This window comes from Epinephelus fuscoguttatus, linkage group LG23 (genome assembly GCF_011397635.1).
Source record: "Epinephelus fuscoguttatus linkage group LG23, E.fuscoguttatus.final_Chr_v1".
In the NCBI taxonomy this organism is placed as follows: Eukaryota; Metazoa; Chordata; class Actinopteri; order Perciformes; family Serranidae; genus Epinephelus; species Epinephelus fuscoguttatus.
In genome coordinates, this window is record NC_064774.1 from 12,040,202 (window position 1) to 12,064,817 (window position 24,616).

At 41.0% G+C, this 24,616-nt stretch overlaps 1 long non-coding RNA gene across 2 annotated transcripts in view; it reads left to right on the plus strand.

The window, feature by feature from the left end:
- LOC125884041 (uncharacterized) overlaps positions 1–24,616 on the plus strand; it is a 129,066-nt gene that overhangs the window by 38,931 nt on the left and 65,519 nt on the right. The window contains exons 2-3 of one of the 2 annotated variants that reach the window (XR_007448640.1): positions 8,185–8,265; positions 13,800–13,967. This is a non-coding gene — a long non-coding RNA (uncharacterized LOC125884041). The remainder of the gene's footprint in view (positions 1–8,184; positions 8,266–13,799; positions 13,968–24,616) is intronic. The other variant, XR_007448641.1, reaches the window with a different exon arrangement.

Below are 24,616 nucleotides of genomic sequence, written 5' to 3' on the forward strand. Positions count from 1 at the left end.
TTAACGAGGGTCGACTCAAACATCATAACTCTGCATCTCGCAAATATATTGAACATTAATTTCAGAGGCAGTTTTTGTGACAAACAACCAAACAGTATTACACTTACTGCGTCTCAGTCATGAAACGTGAGCAGAACTAATGTGTCTAAACTGTTAGTTCATCAGTATGTTCGTAGCTCTGACACAACTGGACACAACTGACGTAGTATGAAGAGCAAGAAAGTCTACGTAGAAGTGGATAGGTCAGATAAAACCAGACTTTCCGAGGAGATTGTAGATAGTGTCTTGTGTGAACCAAAAGTCCATGTTGTTCTAATGTAATTTTACGAAATGTACGTACAGTTTTCACACGCTGGCACCACTTACGTGATTTACATGAAAAATGTACTTACTTTAACTCAAAACATAATCTTTTTTCTAAACCCAATCAAGTAGCATTGAAACCCAAACCCAAACCATTTTGATGACTAACCACATGTTACGGTGCTTTCACATGATTGCTGATTTGCTGATGCTGTAGCGTTTGCCGTCGGCTTCACTCAACGCTGATTATAGGCATGCGCTGATGGCTGATGGAAAGCACTGCCGTAGGCGGAATCATTGGCCCTACATGGAAGGGTCAGCATCAAATGGGGTCGAAGTTCAACAAAATGGAACTTTCGGCGTCGCGTCAAAACGCCGGTGAAACCCACAACGTGATGCCGAAGTCGAAAGTACCCTGACGTCAGTGTTAACGCCAGCTTCCATAGGAAAATAATGGCACAGTGGGCATCAAGAGATTTTTAACACGGGTCATGTGCAAGTGCCTTTAGTGTGTTTAAACTGGGCGTCACAGTAGTGCTTTTTACACAAAGATCATGCTATAGAAACACTACAAAGTCCCTTCTGTATGCCTCCTTTACATTTTTACACAGAGCCAAACAATGGCGACATCACACCGCTCCATCCCATCCTCTCATCCGCTGCTTGGAAGATAAGACGCTCCAGAATCTCATTGTTCTCCTAATTTGTGGACTAAGTCAATCCAGACCGCTGTTGTTCTTCTTTGAGTTCTCCGCTAACTGCTACTAGCTGCTTCTTAGATCTCCCACAGCGGGTCGCACGCATAACATGTCATCAAAACGTGACACCCATCCAGCCCATGGCACTTTCCTGCTGGCTGTCCTGTTAAAACAGACACCATTTTGGTGCTGTTACTTCCTCTGATGGCGGCTTAAAGGTGAGACCACGCTGTCCCCAGATTCTTGTACATAATGTACAGCACAAGAAGCAGCGTAATGCAAAAAAGCAGTTTAAAAGGGGCCTACCGAGATGCTAGATGGTAGGGCTGCCCCCAAGTAAGAATATTCCTAGTTGACCGATAGTTGTCATTCAGGACCATCAGTCGACTAGTCACCCGCATGTTTACGATATTAATATTTTGGGCGGGGCAACACAATGGTTTGAGTTGAAGGTGTGAGAAAGAATAGTATCAGTAACATTGTTAACACTGTGCTACATTACAGAGAAATACAAAACCGTACAAATGAACCTTCATTAATATAGGCCTATATTTTATCTCCAAGTGCACGTTACACACTGAGCGAGCCGCCTGTTAATGACGCTGTGGGCTAATGGGCATGTAGCTACTTCCATGTTTCAGATGATACGTCATGTTTGTAGTCGACCAATGAAGATGAGTTTACATATCACCTTGGGTTCGTCCTTCACCTTCTCAAAATGATCCCACACTTTGGATTTCCTGCCCGACATGTTATTAACTAGCCTGTGGAATAACCACAGGTACCAGCCCTGGAGATTAACCTGACTCCTGTCTGACTGCTGAGCGAGGCCACTTCCTGCGTCTGTCCTTTCAAAATAAATTCCCACATGGTCAAGTCATATAGGTTTTGATTTATTCTCACTGATAGAGTTTAACTTTCTTTGTTTTTTCCTGCAACTAAGCGACCAATGAAATCTTGCCGACTAATGACCTTTCTGGTTGGCTAACGTTTGGTTGACTATTAGGGGGCAGCCCTACTTAACTAAATAGTAAACAATGCACATTTATGTTGTTCATGAGAATTTGTATAGTTTGATTTTGGATTACTATTCATTTTATTCATTATTCTTATTTTTTTTTTTATTTTTCACGTGTTTGAAATATACAAACCAACTCAAACCTTAAGGCTTAACATTAGGCCTCCAAGTGTAATTTGGAAAATGCAGTAACATAAGATAAAGTGTGCAGGCTGCAAACTTTTTACCACCTCGCTCCATGAGCACACACTCCAAACATCACCTGCTTTGTCTTTAGTCACAACACCTCAGCCCGACAAAACCTGTCTTTCACTTTGTATTGTTAGAACATGTCAATCAGCGGTGCATGAAATAATCCCGAGATACTTCACATTAATTTGCACCTGAAATGATTATATTTAGGAACTTATGGCAGCTCCAGGCATTATGTTATATAGCACTTTAATGTGTCTTTCCTTTCCCCCGCCGTGATGACTTTGCACCATAATTTAGATGTTGCCGCTGTTGTTTATCTGTTTTAGGGACCCTCTGCGTACAGCCGCTGCACTTTGTGGGAAATGCTAATGTATGTTATTGATTTGTCTCGTTTTTCCACTTTAAGTCATGAATTTCACAGTGGTCTTCAGCTCCTCTCGAAGCGCACCAGAGCACTTAAATGAGATTGTTTAAAGGAGGAGATATTTACCTTGGAGTCGTGCCTGTTGTTTCCCTTATAGCAGCTGTGGGGCCTATTATACGTGGGGATATGTTAAAAGTCTGCTCAAAGTGCTGGACAAATTTTGGATAACTCCTCGCTTTGAAGTGGCAGTTTTCGGGAGGGATAAATCTCCGGGATTGGAGGCTGTCAAAGTCAACGCCGAACGTGATAATGAGACATTTTGGCACCGCTTCCTCCTCGCTCCTCCAACAAGTGATCAGCAGCTGTGTGTCACGCTCGCACATGCACGAACACACAGTCGCAGAGGTAAAAAGGGCAACAGGGATGACTGAAAAGACTGTCTTAGCAGTTATGAAACCAAGTGCAATTTACCACACAAAGTCTCGACAAGACACTTTTTTTTTTTTTGGTGGTGAATGGCCCTCCTCTATCACAATGTCTACAACCACGCCAGAAATATGGAGATATCCTCACCTCCTTGTTGATTATTTTAATCGAATCCCCCCTCTCTGGGATTTCACAGAGGCTTATCAGGAGGCAGGCTGGCTGGGAATCCGTCTTGCTCGGTAAGGTGTAGAGTCTCGGGGACACAACACCTTTCTGAAGCGCCACACAAAAGCCCCCAAGCGCTGCTGAGAGTGGCAGATATCACCGCACCCCGCAGCTCCACAATCACAAATACATACATTTAGTCAAAAATACAAGGGACTTTGCTGTTGGGCAGATAATGACACTGCCAATCCTGTGAAAATGCATGACTGAAGGAGAAGGAAAATAACCAAGGTTACGGAAATGGGAAATATTGTCAACAGAAAATACACAAATATGTCTTTTTCTTCCCGGAAAACCAATGATCTTCAAATATTCCACATAATTTGCAATATAGCACGGTGTGTCTGGACAGGCAAGGCGTGCTGTTTATCTGTTGTATTGACATGGTTCAGCAGTGACACTCACACCAGCCAACAGAAATAACAAACATTAGGCCCCATGCAGCAACACACTCTTCAATTTATCTTATATTTTCTCTTAATTTTGTGTCGAAAGAGAGAATAAGAGAAGTCAGCTCCAGATGTGCCGAACGCCCTTAACCATCCAACTCTGCTCTGACCAAGGTGTGCTGAATGATGAATCCCACTTGATCATAAATTATAGGTACATGGCTGATTGTTTATTAGTAAGGATGCACAGTAATAGCGGCACATCATCAGTGAACTATCAGAATCAGCCAATATGCTTTTTCTTAACTTGCACAATGAATGAATATAACATATATTGAATAATATTGTATTTCATGTCTCCATCTGCTGGTGGGCCTTCATGGTAAGAGTATGCATGTATAATATGATGTTAATTCCGCTACAGAAGAGACTTGATGAATTAGATAGGGAAGAAGTGGATATATCAATATCTGTATCGGTTTTTGGCCAAATCAGTTCTTATATGTCGGCATATCGGACATCGTCAAAATCCAGTATCGTGCATCCCTATTTATTAGGGGTGTGACAGTACACAAGTCACTGTTCGTTTTTTTTTTTTTTCGGTACAGTAATGAAAAAAATAGACAACTATTAAATATCTTTTACTTATTGGTAACCTTATTAAAACATACCACCACAGCAGTTAACTCTTTATACCCTATTTTTGAATGAAACAAATATATATAAAATCCTGCTTTTTCACTTTGTTTGAATGAAAATAGAAATATAAAAGTGAAAAATAAAATCCTGCTGTTTTTTTAACACATTTTTGAATGAAAAATATAAATATACGTTTCTGCTTTAACAGTTTTACTCAATTAAAATAAAAAGTATAGTGCAGCTGGTCAGCTTTAAAGCCTGCTCAGATTCAGTTTTACTAGGAACTTACTTAGCTTTCCCACTTTGTTAAAGTGCAGTAAACAAAACATGCTTATATCTAAAGTGCAGCTTAAACAATTTTACTCAACTCCAGTGGCGTTGGTTATTTCTTTAGCGCGATGGTCAGGGAAAAGCTCTTTCTTTTTAAACGACGATGATATCGTAGTTTGCACCAGATTGCTTTTTCTAGTCGTGCCGGTTAACGTTCAAACTCGCTGCACAAAGTGAAGGCGGAGATTTATGGTCAGACTCGGTCCGTCACTCAATTATGTCCGTCGGGGAACGAGATTTTTTTTTTTTTTTTTTTTAAAGATATTTTTTGGGGCATTTTGAGGCTTTATTTGATAGGACAGACAAGTGTGAAAGGGGGAGAGAGAGAGGGAGTGACATGCAGCAAAGGGCCACAGGCTGGAGTTGAACCTGGGCCGCTGCGGCAACAGCTTTGTACATGGGGCGCCTGCTCTACCACTAAGCCACTGGCGCCCCAAGGGGGAACTAGATATTTTAAATGGTTCGGCTCGCAAAAACGGAATTAAAATAAAACAAAATAAAATAAAATAATATCCTGCGCCCAATAATTCGGTACAGGGTCGTGACGAACCGAAAGTCGCGTACCGAACGGTTCAACACAAATACATGTACCGTTACGGCCCTACTATTTATCAAAAAAACAAAACAAAAAAACAAACAAACAAACAAACAAAAAAAAAAACGTGATTATATGATCGCGTGATTTAACGCAAAATCAGCCAAAGTCCGCATATTTATGCGGGGGCTGCAATTTTTCAAAGATGCCGCACTTTCACCACATAAATCGCCGATTTCCACGTCACATATATCTTGGAAAGCTGAAATATTAATTGGAGGGGTTTTCCTTGTGAATGCTCTCTGTAATGTACAAACAGCTGTTATGTCTGTCTGCGGCTTGCTGTGCGCGTCACGTAATGAGACAGAGCACGCACTGGGCAGAGTCGGTGTGATGTTTCTTCGCTCTCACTCCTGTGGGGAGGAGGGAAGAAATCTTCCAGTGAAATAACTCTCGATCTAAAAGAGCTGGTTATGATTTTAGGTGTGAATGTGGGATTCGGCCTCAGAGTAGCTGCGCTCCCGTCATCTCTGATAACGAGACAAGACGGGGAGACTGAAAGCGCACATAAATCTGTCACTCTCTTAGCCGAAGTCAGGGCTAAGAGAAGTGCTGCCTTTAATGACAGTAGTTTGAGAGAGATTTGTGACAGAGGCTCGAAGGGAGGTTCTCCCAGAGCGCGTAACACCAGGAGTAAATCCCACTGCGGTGCCAAAGAGCGTGACAGGTCTCTGTCGTCTGACTCCTTTCAAAAAGCACTTAACCAGCGGGTGCGCAAAAACAGATCTCTCTCCATAGCCTTCATGACATAATATATATTTTATTTATTCATTTTTACAGAGGTTGTAGCCTATTCCTTTTGTAAAGCTACAGAATTTGTTTGACTCAGCAATGTTTTGTAAGTTTGAGCCATGTGTTTATTAAGGTCTGAAATAAAACAAGATGAGAACTTAAATATTCCCTGCACTTTCTGTGATGTAGTATGCTTGCTTAACATAGGAAGTAATTAGAAATGACTCTTTACATTAAGGTAGTAGCCTAGTGAGAACAGGGTGTTGGGGGAATCACTTTTTTTTCTCTTTTTCATCAAACCGCAGTTTTTGCAAGTTCCCGCAATTTTTGCAAGTTCCGCAATTTCATCGCATAAAATTGCATAAATATCCTGAATATTCCATCGCATTTATTAAGAAAACATGCCGCATAATCAAGGATTTTTGCCCGCAACAATCACAAAAAAACTCCCCATTTTTCTGGAAGGACTGATTTATTAGCTTAGGTAGCGTTGTCTAATCAATATAGGGCAGGTTTTTGTCATGTGCAGATAATCTGACACATGCCCAAGAATTGGAGAGATGACAAAAAGGGCTGTAAGAAGGTCAGCAGTAGTAAAATAAACTTACTGTCAAATAGATTTAAAGTTAACTTGTGATTCTCCAGAGTGTCAGTACTAAAATTACAGAAATTTTTAAAAAAAAAAAAAAAAACTGTTAATACGGTTTCAGCAGGAAAATGGAGGAAGTATTCAGATCTTTTACTAACTACTGTAGCGTTGCAACGCAATGAGATTTTTATGGTACGATAACCGTCTTAGAAAATATCGCAGTTGCACGGTATCATCGTATTACAGAATTCATATTGTTATCAGTCAAAATGGCTTTTAAAGGAAATTAAACTGAAGGGTTTATTACTATATTTGAAACTTGAAACCATTTTTAACCTTTTGAAACCTGAGCAAATTGGCTTGGTTTCTTTCAAAAACATGGGAAGAAGGCAGTGAGCAACGAAAGAAGAAAATTGCAAGAAATGATTAAGAAGATAAGTTGGAAAAGTGCTTAAAAATTCTAGTAATTCTTTAGCATAATTTTATATATGTAATAATAATAACCATGTATATATTTTTCCCTAGCTTTTTTCTTTTATCCTTGTTTTTTAAAAATAATTTTCTAAATCTATTATTTTTTTGTTATTTGTGGAACATTTATTATAAAGTTGCTCTTTTTTTTTTTTTTTGCATGTTTTTGAAAGAAACCACACCAATTAGCTCGGGGTTCAAAGGTTTGCAAAAGGCATCTGAAAGCAGCACAAGAAAAGTGATGTAGTACCAGGTTTCGAAGGGATTAATGGAAGAATGTGTAAATTGTTTCCCTTTTGATAATAAATAAAATAAGGCTGAGATTTTGTGTCCAGTAGTTTTTTTGTGTGTCATAGATAAGCAAATGTATATGTTACGATAACCATAAATTTTGATACTATAGTATACTTGAAACCAGGGTTGAGTCCGTATGAGAAAAAAAATGGTCTGGTTTTTGTGAAAAACCGAATCAAGTCGGTAATACCGGATTTTCGCCACTTGGGGGCGCAATTGACTCATTTAAAATAAAAAACGACCATAGGACAACAGAGTGACAGTAACATGTTTTATTCCTTATAAATAAATTTGCAGGTGTAGCGTACTCAATCAGTGCAAACAAGGGTTGCCTCCTTCGTCTGGCTCAAAGCCAAAGTGTTGCCATATTGGCGCATTCTTTGGTTTCTTCAAGTCTAAACTGTCCACCATTATCGACTCCCCGTCACTGCTAAACATTGCTACAGTAGAGGCCTCGGCGCATGCGCACTCGCACCCCCTAGCTCAGTCCCCGCCCCACCCCCACCCCCCTCTCTCTCCTGTTCACTGTGTGCTTGGCGAAGAGGCAGTCACAGGTGCCCACAGACTCGGGCGTACTATAAGCAGAGCGGACTCCGCGAGGAATGTCCGCAGTTATTCTTATATGTTATACAGTCCAAGACGGAGTACCAAACCGAATTGGTATTACCGAGAGCCGACCCAACCCTACTTGAAACCGGCACTAGACATCAGCAACACATGAATGGCTGATATGCAATACTGTTAGGTGTAGTATGCGTTTGTATGGTGTATGTTTTTCATTTCCTCTGGACTGTTATCGTATTGTATCATATCCTTAAATTTTGTTTGGTAGTAAAATTGGGTTCACGATATTTTAAATGTCTGATGAGGTTAGATTTTCACATTGTGTGGATGTTGACATTATGATGTTTTGCAGGGTTTTGGAATCCATACCTTGTGACTAAATGTAACTAAATTTCAAGATGACGTTGGCGTGGAAAGGTTTCCAATACGAAAGGTATGAACATGACATTATAATATGGTTTATTTGCAAAACTCTTGATTTGTAAAGGAACTAATTACTAAAGGACAAATAATTGTAGTGGAGTTAAAAGCACAATACTCCCTTCTGTCGTGTTGTGCAACAGAAGTAAAAAAGTCATTACATTAAAATACTCAAATACTGTAGAAGTACCTCAAAATATACAAACGTTATGTTTCTAAAATATGAAACTAATTTTTCCTTGCGTTGGGCAAAGAATTTGCACTTGTAAAACGTTCTCCTACCTAAAAGAAGAGCAAAAAAAAAAAAAAAAAGAAAAGGTACAAACAAAATCAGACCACCAATCCTGCATACGAACGGTTGGTGTAACGCTTCCTGCATGAGGCCTATTGTTTGCTCTGACGGTCAGAGTTTCTGTGCAGATTGAGAAATGGCCTTAAAGGCATAATGTACACAGACAGTCTGCTACTGTAGGCTGTCCATGGACAGTTAGAGGCAGGAGGAGATTTTCGCTGAGATGGTAAAGCAGAGAATGGGACACAGTGAGTAATTGAAAACATCCCAGACAGGATGTGGTTACAAGGGAGATAGATTACACTTTGTTGAAAAGGATGTGAAGGAAACTAATGAGTCAGTATTTCAGTAATTGTCCTCAGCTAAGAATAAGCATCGACTCAGACAAGCCTGAGACAGTGGGCCTCTCTTTAGACGGCATTTAGATCACTGTGTCACCAAAGCCTAATTGCAAGGTGACCATTCTATTTGAGAAGCTAGACACTGACGCAGGACTCGGATGACGGGTGACTCGGTGCAGCTTTTAATGAGCTGCGCTGCTGTAAACACGCTTTCATGCTTTTCAGTGGTAATTATCATAAAAGAAAGAACCTTAAGGCATATGTTAATCCTTTTTTCACTATTCTTATGCCGATATTGTTTGTTGCTGTTCGTGCTGTGTGCCGGTTAAATCAAATAAACTGTGAAAGTGTCCAAAGAATAGTGTAATTACTCTAACTTTGGCTCGGTATTGAATTATTCCTTTGAACACAACATAATCAAATGGAAGTGTTGGTTTCTCCAAAGTGGAACACACACCGACATTTCATGTGTCAATTGACTCCCACAGTTTAGACAAGACACATGCAGACAGGAGAGTTAGTCAAGGCACAGCAATGATGGTGTGACAGTTTGTGGAGCCAATGTGATAAAACTGCTGCTTTTCTGGAGAGCTGATGTGCGTCAACACTCAGTGACGCAGGCAACCCAATCACCAGAAGAGAATGTTTTATACGCAGCATATCAGTATTTCTATGGTGATGTAGATCAGTCTACGTGTATATGAGCTGACTTTGTCACCGGGAGATGAAGGGGATGGTGGATGGCGTGAGACCTATAGACAGCTGCGAGTTTTTTTTTAACGAGATGTCACGTTATGTCAAGTCATGATTATAGCATAGCGTTAGTTCAGGCAGGACACGATGTCAACCTCAGCTCACGTCCTAGCTACATCAGCTGATCTCAAACAGCCCAATCAACTGACGGAGCAGCTGATGGAAGGGAGTCAGTTGATAAATCACATGATTCCTTTCTATGCAACCAACTGGTGAATCTCATTCAGGGCAGGGTTCAACGCTAAGGTTTTTTTTTACTTGCCCTATAAAAATTGTTTAATTTAAGTGGCTATCAATTAACAAAGACTGCAGTTATTTTTATGTTATGTAATCTTTATTCACACTGTATTTATTAATTAAAACAACATGTCATGTATTGTAGCTTAATTCCGACACAAATATGACAGTGTCAGGGCTTAAAGTGAAAAATTTGTCAGTCGTTCTCCGTCTATAATTTTGCACCCTACTTGAGCCATGCCCACCTCTATTTATTTTTCACCCCTCTCTTCAGTTCTGCTGTATTAACACCGGGTTTAATATACTTTGCTTCCATCTCTCTGCCCTGCTCTACTCTACTTCAACGCTACTTAGCTCTCTCTCTACTCTACCAGTAGACTACCACATCCACCTGTTGCACAAAACGCACACAGCAGTGTTTCCCCTAGGATGGAGTTGTAGCAGCGGAGGTGAAGCACACGCATGAAAAATAATTTTCACATGCGTGAAACTTTTTTGTATGCTTGCAAAGCACAGCCTGCTGGGATGTTTCTATGTATCTACTGGCACCAGAAGAGCTCTTTAGGACTAAGTACATACAGTACATGTGTGCACAGTCATGAGCAGGTGAAATGTCTGTCTAGCTTACATATGAGGTGTCTCAAGATTTAGGAACATACGATTTTATTGAATATAATAAAGTAAAAAGTCACTTGACATGCTGCTGTTTTGTGCTATGACCTATTTAAGTGCTGGAAGTTGTTATTTACGTGACAACACCTGAACGCAACACAAGCTCAGCATGAGTGCCGTGCTGAGCTGCTGTGCGAGCAGCTGTTTGTCTGTGCGTAACAGCAGTCTGGTGGTTATTTACACACTGTCCATAACAATAACTTTGTCAGCTGACAAACTGCACTGGGCTCGGGGTCAGGTTTGGTCAGGAAAATGCGGCCCGAGCTGCTCTAGCGTGCTCAGCTGTGTGTGTGGCGGAACTCTGCTGTGTGTGATACAGAGAGCAGAGGAGAATTGTTAATGCGTGATCATGTAGAGACAGAAATGACACAATGGCATAACACCATAAATAGTATACTGTTATGTTATTATATGAAGCATCCGTCGCGCAAAATAATATCAATGGGGGCTGTGGGCAGGACGTTGTTACACAGCTGAGAGACTGCTGCATCAGACCCGAAGAGCACGTTTTAAAATACATTTATTTTATCAATTAGTTATTAACTTTTACTATTTTTAGCAACTTGCCTGATTGGGCAAGTGAGTTGTTAGTTTACATGCCCGACCGTGAGTTTTACTTGCTCCGGGCAATCGGGCAATCCTTATTGTTGAGCCCTGCAGGGTGTTCTATTTAAACAGTTTTCATGTAGGCGCATGGAAGGGCAGAGAGTTGTGCTCTCTCTGCTTCAGGCTTACCTAGCTTGTGCGTGGATGGGCAGATATGTTTGCTCTCTCCACCTTAGGCTTTCCATGTAGGCGCATGAAAGGGTGGCGGGGTTTGCTCTCTCTGTCTCAGGCATTCCTTGTTTGCACATATAAGGGCAGAGAGTTGTGCTCTCTCTGCCTTAGGCTTACTGCATAGGCCAAGGAAAGGCAGAGGGGCCCCAGAACAGAGCCCTACCACCAAATATAATACTGCAAATAGAAATAGAGTTTTCTTTGACTAAAGTGGTCCCGACTGAACTGTGTGGGGCATTTCCATACGCAATCGTGGCACTAAAACTTGTTATTTTGGGGTCATTTACCACTGTGATTGTGCCAACAAAAAAAATAGTATTTCAATCCAAAACACGACCTCCTCCTAACCATAACTAGGTGGTTTCTGTGCTTAAACATTACCACGTGTTAACCACAGTGTTGTTTAAACAAAAAGAAACTTTAAGTTTCAAAACACCCACCAATGAAATGTGCAAATGTTACATATCCATGGTTTGCAAAAATGTACAATACAATTCAAGTATCCAGGCGACTGGATTGAAACATGACAAGAGTTTTTAAGGAGAATTCAGGACATGTCCATCTGTGTTTTTAGCGACAAAAGTAGGCACTTCAAGCCAAAACATGGTGTCTTACTAACCCTAGCTAAGAGGGTTTTTTTTGTTTGTTTGTTTTGTTTTGTTTTTTTGTGCCTAAAGCATAGGCTCTGCTGAAAACCATTTCCCTCAATGGAAACAAAGCTTTTATTTACTTTAATTTCACAGATAAGAAACAATAAATACTGAAGACAAGAAAGCCTCCACAAAAATAGCATTTCAAGTTTTGTATATGATTTATCCTGGCTTCATATGAGCAGAGGAAATCTCTGCTAGCCAAGGCAATCTGTAAAGGCTAATTTATACAATGTAAAATGCCATAAGCTTGTGCTAATAACATTAGCATGTTTGGAAAACGTGTTTAGTATAAGACAGTTGTTTTGTCCGTGAATCTTGTGAGTTGTAATGGAGCCGAATTATGTGGCATTATCGTTGTTAAATGTTGCTGTTGTCCCTGGCTTCATATGAGTAGAGGAAAAGTCCACTAGCTGCTAGGCTAATTTATACAATGTAAAATGCCATAGGCTTGTGCTAAAAACGTTAGCATGTTGTATTTGTGGGGAAAATGTGTCCAGATAAAGACAAGTGTTTGTCTGTGAATGCTGCGAGTTATAGTGAAGCTGATTTGTGTACTTGTGTTTGAAATTGTCTCTATTAAGCCATGTTTAATGTGTGTTTAATGTGTGTTTTGAATCAACTAAACTTTACAGCACTTCACAGAAACCCCACCACCAACTAGTGTTTTGGAGGTGTAACTGCAGAGTTACACAGACACACCACAGCACAAGTATAAATGCTCACAACGGCGTAAACGTTAACCACAGTGTTCTAACAGCATAAAATAAAAAACTGAAACGTATAGAAACATTACAGTTTCAACCTTTCTGCTACATATGAAACATATATGTAATGTAGCACATCAGTGGTTTCCAGGAACAGGAACATAACATTTATTCTTGCCATTGGTTTGGTGATATATAATGTACTTATTTCATCTGACACTATTTGACACTAGATTTTAATATACATACTCTAATACCAAGGACAAGACATTATAAGGATTTTCCACACATGCCAGTGCAAGCCTATTACTTAGGATTGATTTCTCCTATTTCTGACATTATGTAAATATTCTGCCTTTTAGTCATTTTAGTCCTCTGTATGCTGAAAGTCATTTGTCACTGTGAAAAAACAAGTTTGGTTCCTTATAAAAGGAAATAACAGGCCACAACATGCACACATACATAAGTACATACAGAGAAGGACTAGACCTTTTTACTGTTTAGCAAATAAACAATCCAGGATTTATGACAACCACTCTGACAAATGTATCATGACCACTTTGACACCTGCAGCAGGAAGTATTGTAACAGAGTTTAGCCGCTTCCAGCAGCCCGTTCAATGGAAATCATAAGAAACCGTGATAAAAAGCACTTTGCAGGCCAAATCAATTGATTTTTATGGTGCTGGAGAGATAGATGAAGGGATGTGTGCGCCGACTGTGGATACTGATGAATTGCCGGGGCCGAGTGGATTTTCACAACACCTGACAAGATCACGACTCGAGATTCACCACTTTCGATCCCCTGCGGGAGAAATTGGTGAGGCGAGAGGGAGAGGGAAGGAAAAAAAAAATCCAATGGTCAAAATGAAGAGATAAATCAGAGGGTGAAACAGTTCTAATAATGGAAGCTGGTTAAACGTCACTGGCTGAGAGCAAGCGCCATTAAACTTCTGATATCCTTACATGACAGATGAAATGGTGTGAAATACAGCCGCTGCCTCCTGTCATAACCTTGTTAACACGTTCTATCATGACTTGGTCTTGCACAAACAGCCGTTTTGAGAAGATGTTGACCGCTGCACCTGATTTTTTCATCCCTTTTCTCTCAAACCACAGGTATTATGATGCTTGTTAAAGAAGAATGACACGGTCTGGCTCCAGAAAGGTCAAGGGCGGCTCCAGGATCCAATCATCAGCGTCATACAGACAAAATTACAGCCATGAAAGAGGGCAAGATGTAACGGCTGGCTCACCATACTGTACACTGTAATCTACCATGTGTAGGTGAGTTTCTTTCGACACGTTTCTACTGTCTGAACTTCCTCCCAAAAAACAGTCAGAACTCATCAAAGTCACCACGAGGTGAAGCGCGCAGGCAACTTTGAAGCATTAGCAAATTAGCCATTCAAGATGTATGCAAAGGTCAACATTGGTCAGGAAGGGGCGGTCAGCGCAAAGCGTGATTCATGACCATCATTTGTGTTTGAAAAATTAATAGAGGGTGCCTGATAAATCATCACCCGGGCCATCCTTTGACAAAATCACTGAACTGCCATAATCCGGCGCGCCCTCTGAATGGAGACACATGCTGACTGCAAGGTCAAGATGGATGAGAGAAACTTAAGCACTTCTCAGTGAAAAGAGGACACAGACAAGGTGGTGTGTATATCGCTCAATAATGACATTTAATATCGACTACTTGTTGCCAATCTGAATAGGTCTCTCGTGAGCTGGACCTTGAGGAGAAGAACAAATGTGTACTCTAACACGCACTTGACCCAGAAAAACGAAAAGAATGTCGCAAATGAAGCGTGAACTAGATGTGGAGTGTGAGCCTTTTATTGCCTGAGACTTCAGGTGGCAGGGAAACATCTGAGTGCATCTGGCCTCTTTAGTTTAATGTGAGAATATAGTGGGTTTGGGATTATTTAAAATTCTACAGTGGTTTCATAGTTTGGCATTTGGAGTAATAGTATTAGTATGAGGGGGATACTTCTGCTTTCGAGAAATAAAACTGGGATTCACATACACAGATGTAAAAGTGTTTCATCATTTATTTTTGGTGCATATAGTATTGCTGCAACCTTAATTGTGGTCAGCATGTCAGCAACAAACAAGGACTTTAAGGGCATTAAAGCTGCCAATCTGACAATCCGATGTCTCAGCTTTTCAGGCCACTATCCCAGGAGGAAAAACACTGATGTCTATTAAAAACAAGCACTTTTCAGACCACAGTCCTGGCTGGAAAAGCAGGAATGTCTCAGGAAAAACAGCTGCTTTCAGGTTACCATCCCGCCGGAAAAACAGTGATGTCTTGGTAAAAATCCAGCATTTTCAGGACGCTATCTCATAAAAAAATAAACACTTTTTGGAGCTACAGTCCCAGCTGGAATGATATTTTGGTTAAAAACAGCTGCTTTTTGGCTCGCAATCCCTGCTGGAAAAGCAGCAATGTCTTAGGGAAAATACAACTGCTTTTCAGGCCACAATCTTGACTGAAGAAGCAGTGATATCTAGGCAAGAAAAACAGGGCTTTCAGGCCACTATCCTGGCCAGAAAAACAGCAATGTCTTGGGAAAAATGAGCGCTTTTGTGGCTTTTTGGGCCACAATCCTGGCTGTAGAAGCAGTGATATCTTGGTAAAAATCAAGTACTTTCAGGCTGCTATTCTGGCCGGAAAAGGAGCAAGGTCTCAGTAAAAAACAAATACTTCAAGGCTACTATCCTGTCTGGAAAAACGGCATGTCTTTTCAGGACACTAGCTTGGGAAGTAAAACAGCGAGTCCTTGGTGAAATCAACTGCCTTCATGCACCTACCCAGCTGGAAAAACAGTGATGTTTTGGTAAAAAAATCAAAAGCTTTTTAGGCGTTAGTCCTAGCTGGAAAAGCAGGAATGTCTTGAGAAAATAACCGCTTTCAGGTTACAATCTGGTCAAGAAAAACAGCTTTGTCTTAAAAAAATCTAAAAATCCAGTGCCTGCAGGGCACTATCCCAGCTGGAAATACAGTGATGTGTCATTAAAAAAATGACCACTTTTTGGGCCACAATTAGTGTTGCTTGCGTCAACGAAAAGTATGACTAAATATCGTCGTCAACGAACCTTTATCACGTGACGAAAACAAGACGAAGCGCAACGTAAATGGTGGTCATGTGACGATAACTATAATTAAATATATAATGCAATATTGTTGACGAATAAAAACGAGACTAGATGTGGTTTACAAAATAAAACCTCTGCTAAAATGTGTCTTCATTTTCTTTGACCAAAACAAGACGAGACGAAATAACGTTATAATGTTTAGTTGCGTTATTATTATTATTTTGCAGTATTTCTGTTTCCTGTGCGTCGCACTGCGCAGACGGATTACAGCCGTGACGATATACAGTACAACATCACTCTCTCTCATGTGATATTGCTTTTATACAACAGTTCAACAACAGCTTAAACAGCAATGCTGAGTAAGGAAATGTTAACAAAAGTTAATGAAATAAAGTATTTAAGTATGTTATGTAGCTCCGCGGAAAAAAAACAGTTCCCCCAGTCTGTTGCCAGGCAACGCGGCACACACGCCAGGAACTCACAAGCTACTTTGTATTTACATTGATCTGCAACTGCGTAACTTCGTCCAGTTCGGGTGATGAAACGTTGGCAAACCTGGATGTTGGCATGGGCAGATTCAGCTTCCACTCTCCCTCATCAGTACCTCATCAGATGATCATTGATAATTCCTGACCGTTATCGCATAATTTTTGCTCCTCTCCAGTTTGTCGAGGTCAGCTGATGTTACACAAACACACCTGGAGGTCTGCACAGAAGAGTCCTGGCTTTCCTTTTCCACGTCCTCTCCTGACGACCTCTCATAATTTAATTCAAATGTAATTTTGGGGAAAATATCCATCTTCGTGGTGTAACACTAGTGAATGCCTCTTGTCCAATCAAATTACTCAGTCGGAACTAACTGTTGTATAAATAAATATATATTTAGCTCTAACTGGGAGCTAATTTAGAAAAGAAAATTTTGGTTTGGTTATACTAAACTAGGTACTTATACTATATTGACTGGGTATAATAGAATTGCATTACTGAAAAGAGACTAAAATACAATTTTCATTGACTAAAACCAGACTAAAATGTCATCAGTTTTCGTCGACTAGAACGAGACGAAAATAGTCATGGATTATTCCGACTAAAATAAGACTAAAATGCTCAGACTTTTAGTTGACTGAAACTTGACTAGACAAAAAAGAGTATGAACGTGACTAAAACTAATAAAAACTAAAATGACAGTTTGACACAAAGACTAGACTAGAACTAAAATTAAAACAGACCGCCAAAAACAACACTATCCACAATCCTGGGAGGAAAAACAGCAATGTCTGGGTAAAAAACAACTGCTTTCAGGCCACTATGGCTGGCTGGAAATGCAGTGATGTCTCATTAAAAAAAACAACCATATTTTGGGCCACAATCCTGGCTGTAGAAGCAGTGATATCTTGATTAAAACAACTACTAACAGGCCGCTATCCCTGGAAATTTTTGTGCCACAATCTCAGCTGAAGAATTAGTTAAGGTGATAAAACGTCAGTGTTGTGTTTACAGTCGTGTTCCACTGTCCTCAGGTGGCCATTAATGGTGCTACCCTCAGGTCTTGAAGCAGTAATGAGCTGTTTTTGTTCTGTGATGTCTCTCAGCAATGATGGCAATTGCTGCTAATGCTAACTGCAGAGCCCTACATTTATTCCAAACAGAAAATGTAAAAGCTTTAAGCAAATTAACTGTGAATAGAGCTGAATTACACTCAGTTTGTGTTTTCCAGTCAGTGATAATGATACACTGTGGTGCAAACAGCAATGACTGTTAGCGATTTAGCACTCACACACACACTCCACAGTTTGAATGTGTGAAGTTATAATAAGGACTTTACAGATTTGTAACAGACAGCTGCCCTACATAGTCACTGACACAGCAAAAAAAAAGAGGAGAGAAATGCAAACACAGGTTTTTAAATGACAAAGATGCGCTAGAGGCTGTCCGAGCCCGATGCTGCAAATCAGGTGGCGGGGGAATGCTTCCTTTGTAACAAAAGACGAGTTATGTTCCATGCAATAGCAGCCAGAGGGCAATGTCCGGCGCCGGAGCTCAATATCTGCTGTGTAACATGTGATTCGCCTATCTCCCACAGAAAAAAAAAAAACCTCGACACAGAGGCTCTGCCTTCACAGCAGATTAAACTTCAGTGGTGTTGATGCTAAGCCTGGACTCAATGCAATCTTCTCAATGCCAAAAGACGTTTGATTATGGTTTAAAATATTGAAACAGCTTGAGGATTGCTCGGGTTATCTTGCTCAGCACACGCAAAGTTGGAAACACCACTGGCGAGATTAGATAAATAAAGTGCCCCATGTTTTCTCCAACTATTTAAATGTAGTAAACTACTACTTTTCCACTGTACCCCGAAGGATGTGCCAAATACTCATTAATGAGTGTAAACACACATATACTCGTCGGCTAATGCGCACCTGCAGCCTCTCCAGAACCATATGCATATATGAGCGCGTGCACACATGCTCATATTTATCTCTGTCTCTTTCTCTCTCAGTTTTCCTCTGTTTCTAAAATAGGAATATCAGTGATGAGCAGTGCAGCTGGAGACAATAAACTGGTAGAAGAACCAATTACCAGCAGGTGACAAGCTGGTGGTTCAGGGCTTTCAACATGTCATTATCTGCACATCGACATTTCCAAGAGCCCTGACAGGCCATTTCTGAGGCTGCCATGGCAAGCCGCCATGATAAACCCGGGGAGAGGAGAGAGAAGGGGAGGGGGACCAAAAGCCACAGTGAAAGAGTGTCTTTCCACATGCACTGTTACTCACTTTCACACACACACAACTGTGCAGGTGCACAGATGTAACGGCGGCCGGGGGGGAGGGAGCTACTATGGCTAATCAAGGAGTGTGACTTAGAACAAGAGTGGATGTAACAATAATTGATAATTAAGGACACTAAAAACAAGTCTAAAAAGATCATTACAACCTTAAGGAAAATTAAATGTATGAGAAATGTGTGCCGTAAGTGACTCACAAACACATTTTATTTTTTAAGCACAGTGAATTTCCAGTACAAAGCTTTTATTTTGAAGTGCACTTTCCTGCTGTAGAGTGATTGACTAACGGATAGCTTCTTGACAGAGACAGCAAACTTACTCCACAATATGGCCGAATGCAAGTATGACACTGAATGTATTAAACTGTGTGGACCTTGAACTAATGACTGAGGAGAAATCTGGACCCTGTCGCTGGACCAGCTGGGAACCACTGGTCTAAACTCTCCTTGAAAACAGTCTTTAAAGGAACAAGAAATATGTCCTTGATCAGATTTGCAGGCTGCTTTTGGGAGCCTGAAATTCCTGATTTTACGCCAGCTTTTCTATAAAGTTGCGATGCATGTTGCTATACGTACTGGCAACTGATCGCCAACTTTTGTTCAGTGCAGTGCTGAAAGACCGTCTCTATAAGCTGCTCTCCTCCTGGTCTCTCTTACCAGTTAGCATGAGCTAACACAGCATAACGTGATCTCATTCCTGCTTGTAATATCCTCCTGAGACCCTCTGTCGTCGTGTGAGGACATCACCTTTTTGGTTTGCTTGATCTTGTACTTCATTCTACTTAACTCAGACCTGTTGTCCTCGTCTGTGGACACTTTTTTTGTGCCATCTAGTGGTGGTAAGAGCACAATACACTAATCTATGTAAAAACAAGATGGCAGCCATCTCTGCCAAGTCAGTCTGCAGCAGAAAAAGTGAACAAGGACCAAAACCTGCAACAGCAACGAGCTTAGACACCAGTAATTAGGAAATTCTTGTTTTAGGAAATTGGGACTTAATTGTCATTGAAATTTTTTTTTTTTTAACTTATCAGGTACTGCTGATCCCAAATAGCGAGGAGAAATCAAAAATATAGCCCAAACAAAAGTTCGGGTCTCAGGAGGATATTTTGCCACACAAGCCCAACAGCAGCGGTTAACATCCCACACCGAGCCATTAACCTCACACTGACACCAAGACGGCTTGACTCTGTTGTTAAACCTGTTGCTAACCGTTTGGTAGTGTTAGCTGTGTGATGCTAACAGTTAGCCTAGTGCTTGGGGGTGTGTGGCTTTGTCCAGGGCGCATAGCTCCGAACCTGCGGCTTCCACCGGAGTCCTTAAGCGTGATTCCAGGCAGGTGCTCTGGCTAACACTGGCAGAAGTGCAAGCTAGCTTGTAGCTGCATATTGTAGCAAGACAACAGAAATCACAGATAAAAGTTTCAAAAATGTCTACGCATTTGGACAATGCCCCAGTCTTCTGAATTTTGGTGGAAATGTTTTCCCAGGCCCAGTTTTTCCTCTGGTTGTCGTTATAAGTTGCGAGCACCGTATTGAGACACCGGCATCTTGTCTTCTCGCTGCTTCTGCGATCCCCGCTATTTGATCAGCAAAAGCCAGGTGGCAACTGCCAGAAGTTTAATATGCCAGCCTCATTTGAAGCTGCTTCCCCTCTGCCACCTTCCCCTCAATGACTGGAGGTGGCAAGTTGCCGCGCTGTCATGTGAAAGCTCTTTAACTGGTCTAATACAAGGTCCTTGGAACAGGTAGAGCTGGAACAGGTGCACGTATTTAGCTGCAATCAAGCCACTGTCTAGCAGCAGGAAGTGAAACATCAAAACTGGCAACACATTTCAGACTAAAAGCATGCAAATGAAACCAAATACAGCTACTGAAACCATCTGAAAAACTACAAATAAAATCATGCACTATAAAATAGCACACAGCAGACATACAGATATGAATACAAGAACACAAATCAAACCAATATCTCCATCGTGTGACGCATACACAGACAAAAAAAGATTTGTTTTCTTCTTCTGGCCAATTCTTGACACATATAGATATACATAGACGCAGCTCTTCTGTTCCTCCTCCCCAGAGTTGCAGAGCTGCTCAAAGATGATTCCCTTTATATGTGAAATGGTAATTGTATTTCTCTAATCTAATCCCATTAGAACCCCGTACCTCCTCTGCAAACTGCCCCGAGGCAATTACACAAAATGTCAATGAATTAAGTAATAGCTTGGTGGCAAGCCAGGGGTGCTCACCGTTGATCACGGCTGTCAGCACAAAAACGCATCTGTCAACAGCAAACGCGCACGCCCGGGTACACACAGCCTGGGCACACACTCACACACACACATAGTCAGTGGTGTTGTTCCACGAGCCATTTAACCTCTCTGTAGGACACACACTCGCACATTGTTGGCACTCCACAACCCATTTAACTCCTGTCCAGAACACACGAGCACACCCACACACACAAAGGGGGGAAGAAAATGCAGCTGGTGAAACCGAGTGTGTTGCTCTTTGTGGTGGGAATGTGTCTCTGTCCCGGAGTCGTGCCGGCTTCGTCTGTGTTACAGATAAGACACCAAACAGGGCAAAATATTCTCTGGACTTGTTTAGCTGCAGGCTCGGAATACAAATGCAGGTAATCTGTTTGTAACCGCTGCATACAATAAGGGATGTCGGCTATTGAGGCTACTTTACACAAGCGTTTGCACATAGATCATGCATTAGTAAGCACTCGGCTGGATGGAGGAGGCTTTGTATAAATGATAGAAGTGATTGTGGAGCACTGAATGGAGTCTGATTGAAAGTGCATGTGTGACAGTGAACAACAGGATTATCACAGTTGATGTTGGATGAGCAAACTGATCAAGCTGAAAAATTTAAACATGTGTTTCAGTGTTAAGTAATGTGGTTTGTTTAGTATTTAAAGCTACTGTTTGGTCATTTCTGACCTGTAGTGTGTTAAGTTCTTTAAGGGGAATGTTTATGCTAATTTTCAGCTTCATACTTGCATGTTGGGTTTCTATCAGAACATGTTTACATGCTTTAATGTTCATTTTTCTTCACACTGTCTGTGCTGGAAACACCTGGATGCACCCTCTGTCTTAAACACTCAGTTTTAGCATCTGTCTATTTAAGCCCCCCTCCCGAAAAGCCGTCTGCTCCGACTGGTCGGTGTTTCCGGATCTTCTTTATCTTGGCGTCTCTGGAATAACTACACCGGAGAATGGCAGCACTTTTTACCATGAAAGATCAACAACAAAAGCTTCTGCATTACAGTCGTCACAATGTCACATGTTCCAGCAGGGATATGATTCGGAAATGTGCAGAAATGATCAACATTGGCAACCAAGATTACATGTTTCCCTGATGTAAGCATGTAGCTACATGTAGTAGTGTACTTGCAGCTTAAGAATGACTGTAACAGAGTATAGTGGCACTTTCTACCATGAAAAATTACCAATAAAAGCTTCTAAACCAAAATCGTAAGAAGCAGACGTGTTCCAGCAGAAATATGATCCGAAATTGAGTAGAAATTAACAACATCTGCAACCAAGATTATACATTTACCTAACTTTAGCATGTAGCTATATGTAGCAGTGTACTTGCAGCCCAGGAATGACTTTAACAGAGTATAGTGTAGGCTGACCAAATGTCCTCTTTTGCCTGGACATGTCCACTTTTCACGTCCCGTCCGGGGGTTTTTTATGAACTGATGATAATGTCCGGTTTTCCGTGTGTTTGTGTGTATGTGTGTTAGAGTGTGGCACGGGCCGCATATTTCTGTCCGAACCCGAACCGAGCCCGACATTATTTAATGACCAAAGCACTGAGTTTGTGTCACACAGTTGTTATGGTTACAGGCTATTTAACAGGCCGGGCGTGCTCAGCGGAGAGGGAGACCTCCGTGTTTGAGACGGGAGCGGGAGGCGGGAGGAGAGGGAGAAATAAAACAAAATAAGATAAAATAGGAAAAACCTGTCTCCCTCTTTTATTTTATTTTCAGCGTTTAATCAAGGCGGAGGCGGGCGGCTGGAGGTCCGAGACTTCCAGTGAGGAGAGAGGTAGAAACAAACAACCAATGTGTGTCTGTGTGTGTTATGTTCAGGTGTTGTCACGTAAATAACAGTGCCCAAGCAATAAACAGGACAGACAATAGGATTTTATTTATTTTTACACTACATTTTCACTGAAAGCTGACAGCATCCGACCCGAGCCCGAATACAGTTTATAGCTACATTTCTGACCAAACCCGGCCCGACCTGTCGAGTACCGTCGGGCTCGGATCACCACACTCTAGTGTGTGTATGTGTCCCTATTGGGGCCTATTTGAATTTCTGTCTTTGAGAGATATTATTTTGTAATATAACTGAATTTTCTATCCATATAAAATATAAATATATTAAAATGATAAGGCATCTTTGAGTAAGCTGCAAGTATCATTTAAGTAGGCTATGTCTTGGCTGGCCGAGTGTCCTCTTTTTTGGAAATCGAAATATGGTCACCCTAGTATAGCGGCACTTTCTACCATGAAAAATTACCAATAAAAACTTCTTAACCAAAATGTAAGAAGCAGACAAAAGCATGGAGCTACATGTAGCAGTGGACTTGCAGTCAGGGAATGAATGTAATTGAGTGGCGTTTTCCACTGTTGAAATTCAACAATAAAAGCTACCAATCAAAATCTTCACAGGCGAACATGTTCCAGCAGGAATATGATCCAAAATCAGGGAGAAATTAACAATGTGAGCAACCAAGATTACACATTTACCTAATGTTAGCATGTAGCTACATGTAGCATTGTATGTAATATGAACACTTGTAGTAGCTGCCTGGAGCAGATGACCATATAAAGAAATCCGTTATGAGCTGATGTCAGCTTGTCTCTAAAGTAGAAACAAAAGGTTAGAAAGAATATTCAGTCTGAAGCCTGAGGTTTGTGCTCACAGAGATTACTTTTACTTACTTTTACCTCATTATTTGAAACTTTGGCCACATGTTATACAAACACCTGACATTGTGCCATTATATATTTGACAGAAAATAAGAAAAAGAATAACACGTCCTCTTTAATGCTAATGTAAGCACCTGTTGAATGTAATAGTCCTCTGACTTGTGCTTTAGCCTTGCTCTGGGCTGCACTGCCTGCGTCCCCTAAGTGTTTGAATGTCTCCACCAGCCACTCTGTTCAATTCAATTCAATAATCTCACAAAGCCTAGCAGGGCAACTGAAAAGCAGACAGAGCACAGACACCATTATGTTGCACGCTTATTATTTTTCTACTGACTCTTTCGCCTATTGTGGCCTGCAGAGTTACAGAAATACAGACAATGCTCCAATGTTTCAGAACGATGTAGAGACACAGAGTGAAGGACTTTGAGTTGGTACTGTGGCTTGTAGATACAGATTTTCAGAAAAATGTATTTCTGTCATTCTCCTCTTTGAGATAACTTGCTTTTATTGCCATCAACACTTGCAGTGTGCATCATGTATTCTGAATGATACTGTAATCTCTGTGTAGAGGCTCAGGTGAAATGTGTTCAGGTGTTAATCCAGAAGTATCCGTTCGACTCTGCAGGTGCAGTGAATGTGTCTGAATGTCAGGCTGGGTTCTGCTATGAAATTGAGTTAGTGGCTCTGTGAATGTGAACCACTGAGGTGGGGTGGGGGAAGAAAGGAAAAAAAAAAACCTTCTTAGCCAGCAGGACGCCTCTACTTGAGCACAGAAGCTGTCACTATTCATGAAGGTCCGATTTGGGCAAAGAGAAACAGAGAGGGAAGAAGAAAACAGCAAGCAGTGCAGATTCAAATGACAAACTTAAGAAATTACTTTTTTGCCTTTAGGAGGTGAGGAACGAGTCACTGGTTGTTTATCTATGAAATGGTGCTGCACACCAAAGTTCCCTCTTTTTTATATATATATATATTTTTTTTACACCTTTTAGACCTTATAGTTCTTCCTTTAACATCTTACTTCATGGAGGAAGCAGAGACGCCGATAGAAATCTCACAGACTGTTACTGGCTGTCGTACTACAGCAGCGTG